Source organism: Lactuca sativa, chromosome 8 (assembly GCF_002870075.4).
Source record: "Lactuca sativa cultivar Salinas chromosome 8, Lsat_Salinas_v11, whole genome shotgun sequence".
Classification (NCBI taxonomy): Eukaryota; Viridiplantae; Streptophyta; class Magnoliopsida; order Asterales; family Asteraceae; genus Lactuca; species Lactuca sativa.
Genome location: NC_056630.2, coordinates 32,381,959 through 32,390,517, shown reverse-complemented (window position 1 = coordinate 32,390,517; position 8,559 = coordinate 32,381,959). Strand labels below are relative to the sequence as shown.

Sequence of the window (8,559 nt, the reverse complement as noted above, 5' to 3'; positions counted from 1 at the left end):
ACGGGTTAAAAAAAACAGATGTAGAGGTTTGCAAGGGATTAGCGACGGAATATTGTTATTAGGTTTTGTCGCCAATGTCCTAAATAATAGTATTAAGTGCCATTTTGCAATGGATATTCTGTCACTAAGGTCGTCAAGAGAGAAAACTAATCCGTCGCTAACCCCTAGCTAAGTCATTAGCCACCCTTTAATTGGCTATGTAGTATGTCTGTGGTTGATCCGTCGCAAATGATCTTTAGCGATGGATTTGTAACGGATTTGTCCGTCTCTAAAACTCATGTTTCTAGGTTCAGGGACCATTTTTATAACTCTGTAAATGTGACAATTTCTGTAACGATTTTCTATAAATCTTCAGTTTTTTCCAGAAATCATTTCTATAACTTTGTGGCTACGTATTAATTTTTTTAAATGGAGGCCCTCTTTTTTTTTTTTTTTTTTTTCCTTGGTAAGGATAGTAGTAAACTCGTAATGAACAGGAATAAATGGTATGAGTCAACTGTTTGGTTTTGTGTGACGTTTCTGCTACCCTGGAATTTAAACGACGGAAACTGCTACGGTTTCCAAAGAGGATCGACAAGTATTATAAAACCATCGACCTTACATTTACTTACACACTCGAAAATTGCTTCACCTCTACACCCATAATCAACAATGGAGAACCTCCCAAGCGAGATTCTGTCAAACATATTTCTCAGGTTATTTGCGAAACAACTTGCACAAATGAGGTCTGTCTCCAAGTCCTGGAATGCTTTCTTATCTAAACCTTCATTTGTAAAATCCCACCTTCATCGCTCTATCAAGAACAACGATGGAATTCTATTAGTCTCGTTTCAGAGTTTTTCTTTTGACTCTAAACCTTTTACAGCACACCCTTCTAAATCTCCTCGTATTGAACTCGCTGATTTCGTTACACTTCCTGTAAATCCACAATATGATGATACTCTTGGCAGAGTTATTGGATCTGTTAATGGCTTAGTTTGTCTTTCTTTCGAATCAATTCGTAATTCTATCCTTCTCATTTGGAACCCTTCTCTCTCTGCTGTGGTGACTCTTCCGCCAATTTCTACGCCATATTATGGATTTTTTCCGATTCGCTTATTTATGCGCTTTGGGTTTGGTCCTAAGTCTGACGATTATAAAGTTGTTAAGCTAACAAGCTTTCTCAGTAAACCCCCAATTGATCATGCATTAGCATCCTTCTTTGGCGGTCTTTCTGATGTTGTTAAAGAGTGGCTGCAGGTCGAGGTTTATAGCATGAGAAAAGGTTCGTGGCATTTAATCACTCAAAAGTTTCCATCACACATCACATGGGTTGAAGATCAAGATGAAGTTTATGTAGATGGCCGTGGTGGCCATCTTCATTGGCTTTGTTATTCTGATTTGAAGGGTAAGCGACAAGTGATAGTTGCATTTGATTTGGGTGACGAATCATTTTCTGAGATTCCTCTTCCAGAATCTCTACTAGCTACAACATGAATCGGTTGAATGTTTTAGGGCGTTTAGGTGAGAAGCTTTGTATGATGTCAACTGTTGTAGATGCAGGATGTGAGGTATGGGTGATGAATGAACGTGGGGTATCTAAATCATGGGTGAAACACTGAGTCTTTTCGCACTTTGGTAATATAGTTCCACATGGGTTCACATCACGCATTGAGTTTTGTTTTCAAGATCAGAGTGGTGGTCTAGCTTTGTATGATCCGATTGCAACCAAGATTAGAAAGTTCAGAATATCGGATAAAGAACATCGCATATTTAAAATTGTTGAGTATGTTGACAGTCTTGTTTGGGTGGCACCTGACAAGTGTGAGATCAGCTGTAGCAGTGTTTCACGATTGCGAATTGGGTGAATGGTTACATGGTGAAAGGAAAGTGAAAAGAGAAAGCAAGATATCGTATGTTTAACTATTTTCATGTTTTTTTGGCTTATGCAAATGTACCTTTGTAGTGAAATTTCTCCAGGTTCTCTTTTGTCAGTGTAATGCATTTGATATTTTGGTTTATATTGCTTCTAAAATATATGTTTCATTTCGTTCTATTCATCAGATATGCATTTGTTAAGGGTTCAAGTTTACTGAAGAACGTGTTTTACAGCTTTTGAACATGACTATTGTAATAATATTTTTGTTTTGAAATTACTTGGCCTTGATAGCTGATCGGATTCTAACCTTTCATATTCCAAATGTGGTTTTAAAGGCTTCCTCTGTTCAACTATTTAATAAAAGTTGTTTATACTAGACCGAACTTAGCTAATTTTTAATGTGAGCTCTAGATTTAATTAATTCACCCTTTAGATCTTGCTTTTAATGTGAGCTCTAGATAGACCAAAATGTGGTTTTAAAGGTTTCCCTTCGAACCCAACTCACTGTCATGTCAATTTTTGTCTTTTTTTTTTCTTCATTTTTCTCAATCCACAACACACGGAAATCCTATCTTTTTGAACCCATTTAACCCATTCAATTAAAAAAATACAAAACAACTAAGGTACAAGTTTTAAAACACATGGTACAAGAGAAAATAAGAAAGAGAAAGTAGAGAGAGATGATGAAGTGGGTTAGTGAAACCAATCAACCCACTCATTGAAGCGGGAGTGGTACCGCAGATAACTCTATTGCTAATTAAGATTTTACCTTTGATTGTTTTGTATTCTTTTTTTAATTGAGTGGGTTAAGTGAGTTCAAAAAGATATGATTTCTGTGTGTTATGGGTTGGGAAATATAAAGAAAAATAAAAGAGAAAAAATGATATGACAGTGGGTTCAGTAAGTTAGAAGGGAATTATTCATTCCTCCCTTAGAAGTAGCTTTCTGCTTTTCTTAATTTCTTCGGTATAAAATTAGATTTTTGGGTATAGCCGCCGTATAAGTGTATATCTTATATTTTTGGTCGTTAAGTGATAATAAATATCCTCTCATCTTTAAAATAATGTTCTAGTTTACTTTGATTAGTATGATTTTTTTAGTATTTTAGTTTACATTTGAATCTTTATATAAGTTGAAAATAGTTATTATAATGTTCATTAATTTTAACAAAATGACCATGCCAACCATGAAATACACATTGCGACTCAAATGGTCCCTACATATAAACGTGCATTTGTCACTTTCAAATGAACAAGGTCTTTTAACGATTGTTAAAATAACAACTCTTGGAGTCATCAACGGTAGATGAAGTAAAGATGTTTAATCCTTCTTATTTGAAAACATTTAATAGTCATCAACGGTTCAAGAACATATTAGGTAGTATATTTGGTGTTTTAGGATATTTTGTAACGATACAGTTGTTTTTTTGGGAGCTTCGTACCTCTATTAACAATGACATAGCGGAAAACAACATAAGATTTAGAGAATATTCATCTATGAACGAAGAACCTACTCGCAAGTTCTTAAATAGACTTGTGTGTTTTGAGTTTACTCGTATTATTTAATACATCACATACCGTAACACCCGTCTTTGGAGAAATTTTAAAATTTGTTAAAATAATAAATAAATAAATAATAAAAGTACTAATAATAGAAGTAAGTTAATGAATTGAATATACAAATGTAGTCAAATGTTAGAAAATAGAAGCCCACTTGAGCATTTTACATAAATTTTTGCTTAACCTACTTAACATTTTGTAAGAAAAATAATTGGTCAAGGTTTAAAAGGTAATTACATAAGCTAGTTGAGTGTTAAGGCTGGCTCGTGGCTAAATGCGAAAAGTTGGGAACGGAGGTCCCTAAAGTAATAATTGCCCAAAATCATGAGCATGAACCCTAATATTTTATTCTCTCCCATCCCACATTTGAAGGTTTTTTGAAGGATCTTGGAAGCAACCGAGGAGATTTAAGATAAAATGATAAGACTATACTAAAATCACCGATACAATTATAAAAATATATAAAATAAAAATAAAATCACTAAAATGATTTGAAGGAACATCTTACGATACTTATTCATATCATTGTCACCTCATCGTCACATTTAAACTATATCATTATAAAAAATGGGTTTTTTGAAATAAACAAGAGATATTTGAGTGTTTAAGACTTGAGTTGAATCTCAAAGTTCTTCCTCTGTTGAAATAATTTTTCTATTTCTGAATAGCAGAGTTCTATCCAAAACTATCCACATAATCATCCAATTATTCAAACATAATTCATCATCAATATAATCCAACGCATCATTCAGGTATAATTTTCTCTTAATCTTTATTAATTCTGTCATGTCTTTAAATTTGGTATCAGAGCTAAGTAACGTTCTTACTATTATTATGCATATTCAATCTTTTGTTATTATGAATATATGCATCGTCAATAAACATTATTATGAATATTCATATGTTCATACATACTCTTATTCATAGTTATTATGAATATATGCATCGTCAAGAAACATTATTATGAATATTCATATGTTCATAATAATTCTTTTCGTTGTGAAAGGAATTATTATTTGTTATTTGTCGTTGTATAATTATTGTTTGTATTTGTCGGTAGAATATGATATAAAGTAGTGTCGATAAGATGTAACATAAAGTGTCTTACACTTTATGTTACATCCTACCGACACTACTTTATGTCATATTCTACCGACAAATACAAAGGCCTTATTTATAGGCTCGAAAGAGTCGGTTACAATTATTGTTGCAATCATATGATTGCAATACGACAAACATATATTTACATGGAGGGTCTTACACTTTATGTTACATCCTACCGACACTACTTTATGTCATATTCTACAGACAAATACAAACAATAATTATACAACGACAAATAACAAATAATAATTCCTTTCACAACGAAAGGACAAGTGTCTTCAATAATGACTTCAATAACAATGGATTTATACGTCATTGCTTGCGTTATTCCTCCCGTCACCGAAAGGACAAATATTTCTGAACGATGTGTGCTTTAGTCATTGCTACGTTAGTCTTCCATCAAAGGTGTTTCTTCGATATTTTCTTTACAATGACTGCAATTATGTCGTGGTGCATGCATGATGTGTTTACAAAGTTGTTTCTTGAGATCAGCGGGTAATTCAGCTAGATGATGAGAAAGTTTTTCGAACGGTTGTTCGAAAGTTTCAATTGCTTTTAATGCTTCTGGAGTGATTTCACTGTCTGTTAGAGAATAGATAATGAAAGTTTTACTAGCATAATTCACTATGACTCTTGATTTTTGATCTTTTTCGTTGCCTATGCGAGATGATGCTAAATAGACACCGGCAAGTGCAAAAACTAGATGATTCTGTGTTGGTATTTCATGGGTTAGGTCATCTTTTGTAGGTTTCAAACCATTGCTGATTTCCATGTTTGCGAAGGTAATGCTTGGGACAAATAGTTGTGAGTCTTCATCAAAAATTGGATAACTAGAATGCATTTTTATGAATAATCATCATTCTTGTTTGGCAAAGCGTGTATTATAATTTCTTATTACGGTTTGTACAGCTGATGGAAATTCGTTGATGCAGTGGAGATTGGTTCCTTCTAAGTAGATGGTATCGATAAATCCATGAATAAAATAATCTCATAAAGTCATAGGATCGGATAAATCGGCTAGGAAGACTGCTTTGGGGCCTGGGCGCCTGGCTACTGGGTAGAAACCCAGGGCCGGTCCAAGACGATTTGAGGCCCGGGGCAAAATAAAAAATGAGGCCCTTTAAGTAAAAAAAATTATAATCAAATAATAACAACTAATGTACGAAAAAATCAAATAATGACCTCTGCTTTTAGGACACATCCTGGTCGCAAAAGGGCAAGACACAAAAACATGACAAATGAAGGTACTTGCACACTTGAAATATATAAGATAGTAATACTAATTCATGTAGCTTATAAAAAGTAAAAAACCCCAAGGTAAATAGATTTGGTTTAGAGAATATCTACATATAAACATACATGCTAATGGTTTATTTGTTGATGCACCAATGAATGGTTACCTTTATAATGCTAAGAATTTTAAGACCCCAAAATATCACCTTTTCAAGTACTAAAATTTATCCTTTAACCTTATATTATTCCACCACTGAAAGAGAGGACCAAGCACAAGATAAGTAAATATTAATCTATGTTTTTTTTGCACATAAGAAAGAATTAATAAACTATATAGATTTATACTATTGATGGGGAGAGTTGTAAGAGTACCTAAAGGTTCTTACGAGTTGTGACTTGATAATAGATTACAAACCTTTTTCCTCCACTTACTTGGTATTTTCTTTTCCTGCTTGATGGGTTGACTGTTGGTTTACTTGTTGAAAATAGTTACATGTTATTTATGTAACAAAATCAATAGCAAACAATAAAAACATGACATTTTATTAATAGAATAGATTTCATTATGACATTTCATCAAACACTTAACAGACAACTAAATTCACATATTTTTTCTTTAGGAAAGAAGTTTGTTCAAATGAACCTAAATTTTTTGGAGGAAAATAATCAAATAAGTTTGTGCAAAAGAACCTAAATGGAATGTATAAATCGATAAACAAAGAAAATTGGAAAATATAACTAGATAAGCAATACATTACTTTTAGGTTGATATACGCAACCCATTTCAGAAATAAGAGGCATAATCAGACTCAAAATCAGTAATGGAAACTTAAATTTGTAGCTATGGAAAAACTAAGAAAATGAAAAAAGAAAAGCAATAAATTACCTTTAGGCTGATATTGACATTATCCATTTCAGAAACCAAAATCAGAGGTGTTTTCAAAATCAAAAATTGAGAGGCGTATTCTTCCTATCGTTTTGACAATTGCTTCTTGAGAACGAGAAGTGCTTTAGGAGGTGGGAGGAGAACTGGGAGATTTAAGAGGCTGTGAGGGTCTTTTCCTTTTTTCCCGCTTACGAGTAGCAGACGCGCAAAAAAATATATATATATATATGTGAACTGACTGAAAAATGTAAAAATTTTAAAAACTTTACAAGCTAAGGATCGAACACGGGCATCTTATATCAGCTTTAATGTATGGAGGGGCTTAACCATCCCAACTGCAAGTACGTTTGATTCATTTTCGCTAATATATTATATATTATCTAAAACCACATATATAGTAATCTGCAAAATTTAGGGGCCCCGAGATTTGGCGAGGCCCGGGGCGGTCGCCCAACTTGCCCTCCCTCTAGGGTCAGCCCTGTAGAAACCCATTAAATAATGATCTTTTGTGTATGAAACGAGGCTATCCCATAGTTTAGCAAATTTTTGGGTAGTTGGTTTTTTCATGGCTTCTTTTTCTTTGTTTGATGGAATGGCTTCAAGGGCGATTTTGGCATGTAGTTGATTAAGAGATTTTGGGATGGATACAGGTTTTTGTGTGGTGGAAATAGATATGGGTTTTTGTGGTGCAAGAAGGACTGTTTTTGAACATTCGGCATTGTCTTTTATTACTGCTTTGTATGCTTCGTTGTATACAGCTTCTGCTTCATTTATTGTTTTGTAGCTTTTATGAATGACATTTTTTCCAAGAATATACGAATTGGTGATTCCCCAATCGTTGTAGATTCCTTTATTTTCTCCGTTGAATATCACATACCGTTTCTTTATGTTTTTATGATCTGCTTGAAGTGGATACTCCTCTGGATTGGATGTGAGGGGTTGTTTTTCTATTTTTGGTATTGTATGTGGTGGACTATCGTCGGATGATATTTCTTGAATTTATTCATTTGGTTGCTTTGTTGTTGAGTTGCTAGCTGCTTCTTCTTTGGGTGTTGAATAGGCTGATAAAATTTGTAATGTTTGTTTTAGTTGTTCTTCTTCACGATTGACTACTTCGAGTTCTCGATTGACTACTTCAAGTTGTTTCATTAGTGATGCTTTTTGCTCCTGCTTTTGTTTGAGCTGCTGTTGTATTTGATTCATGATTGCTTCCATACCGATGTGTCTGATGTCTGAATGTTTATGCCTCTTGAGTACCTGAATGATTGCTTATATTTGTTTGCTTTTAATATTTCAAATGATGATATGAGATTTTTCATATCAATGTATGTTTTGGTCATATTTTCATATCACTATATACTTTATCATTGTTTACTTCGGATGGTATTTTCATACCAATGTATGCTTTAGCAATGTATACTTTGGATGGGTTAGATATTAGGTTTCCCTCACGTTCTAATCCCAATAATGCTTTCTGCATAGGATTACTTATCTACACCTGAATCTAAATCAGTTGTATATGCATAAATATCTATGTCCGAATCTATATCTGAATCTTCTATAGGTTCATATCCTAGATCATATGCAATTTTTAATAAATTTGTTTCTTTTTCTCTCTTTGTCTTTTTTGGACATTCATAAGCTTTATGTCGGTCTTCTTGACATATCCAACATTTACAATCTTTTTTATTTGATGGGCAATAATTTGTTTTAGATTGATATTTTTGTCTATATTGCTTTCTATTTCAAAAATATTTTATTTCTCCTTGTTTATAATATTGTTTATATTTAGGTTTATAAGTTTGTTTTTCCAAGTTTTCTTTTTATAATGTTGTTTTTTATTGGGTGTCACAACATAAATCAATTTTTGCATCTTGTGTTGTTTTTTGTTCTAAACATTTTTTCTGCATCCATGCTTT

General features: G+C 33.1%; 1 pseudogene; it reads left to right on the top strand.

Moving 5' to 3' along the window:
* The first annotated feature begins 447 nt into the window (after positions 1–447).
* On the top strand, positions 448–2,085 carry LOC111906949 (F-box/kelch-repeat protein At3g06240-like; annotated as a pseudogene).
* Positions 2,086–8,559: the final 6,474 nt, after the last annotated feature.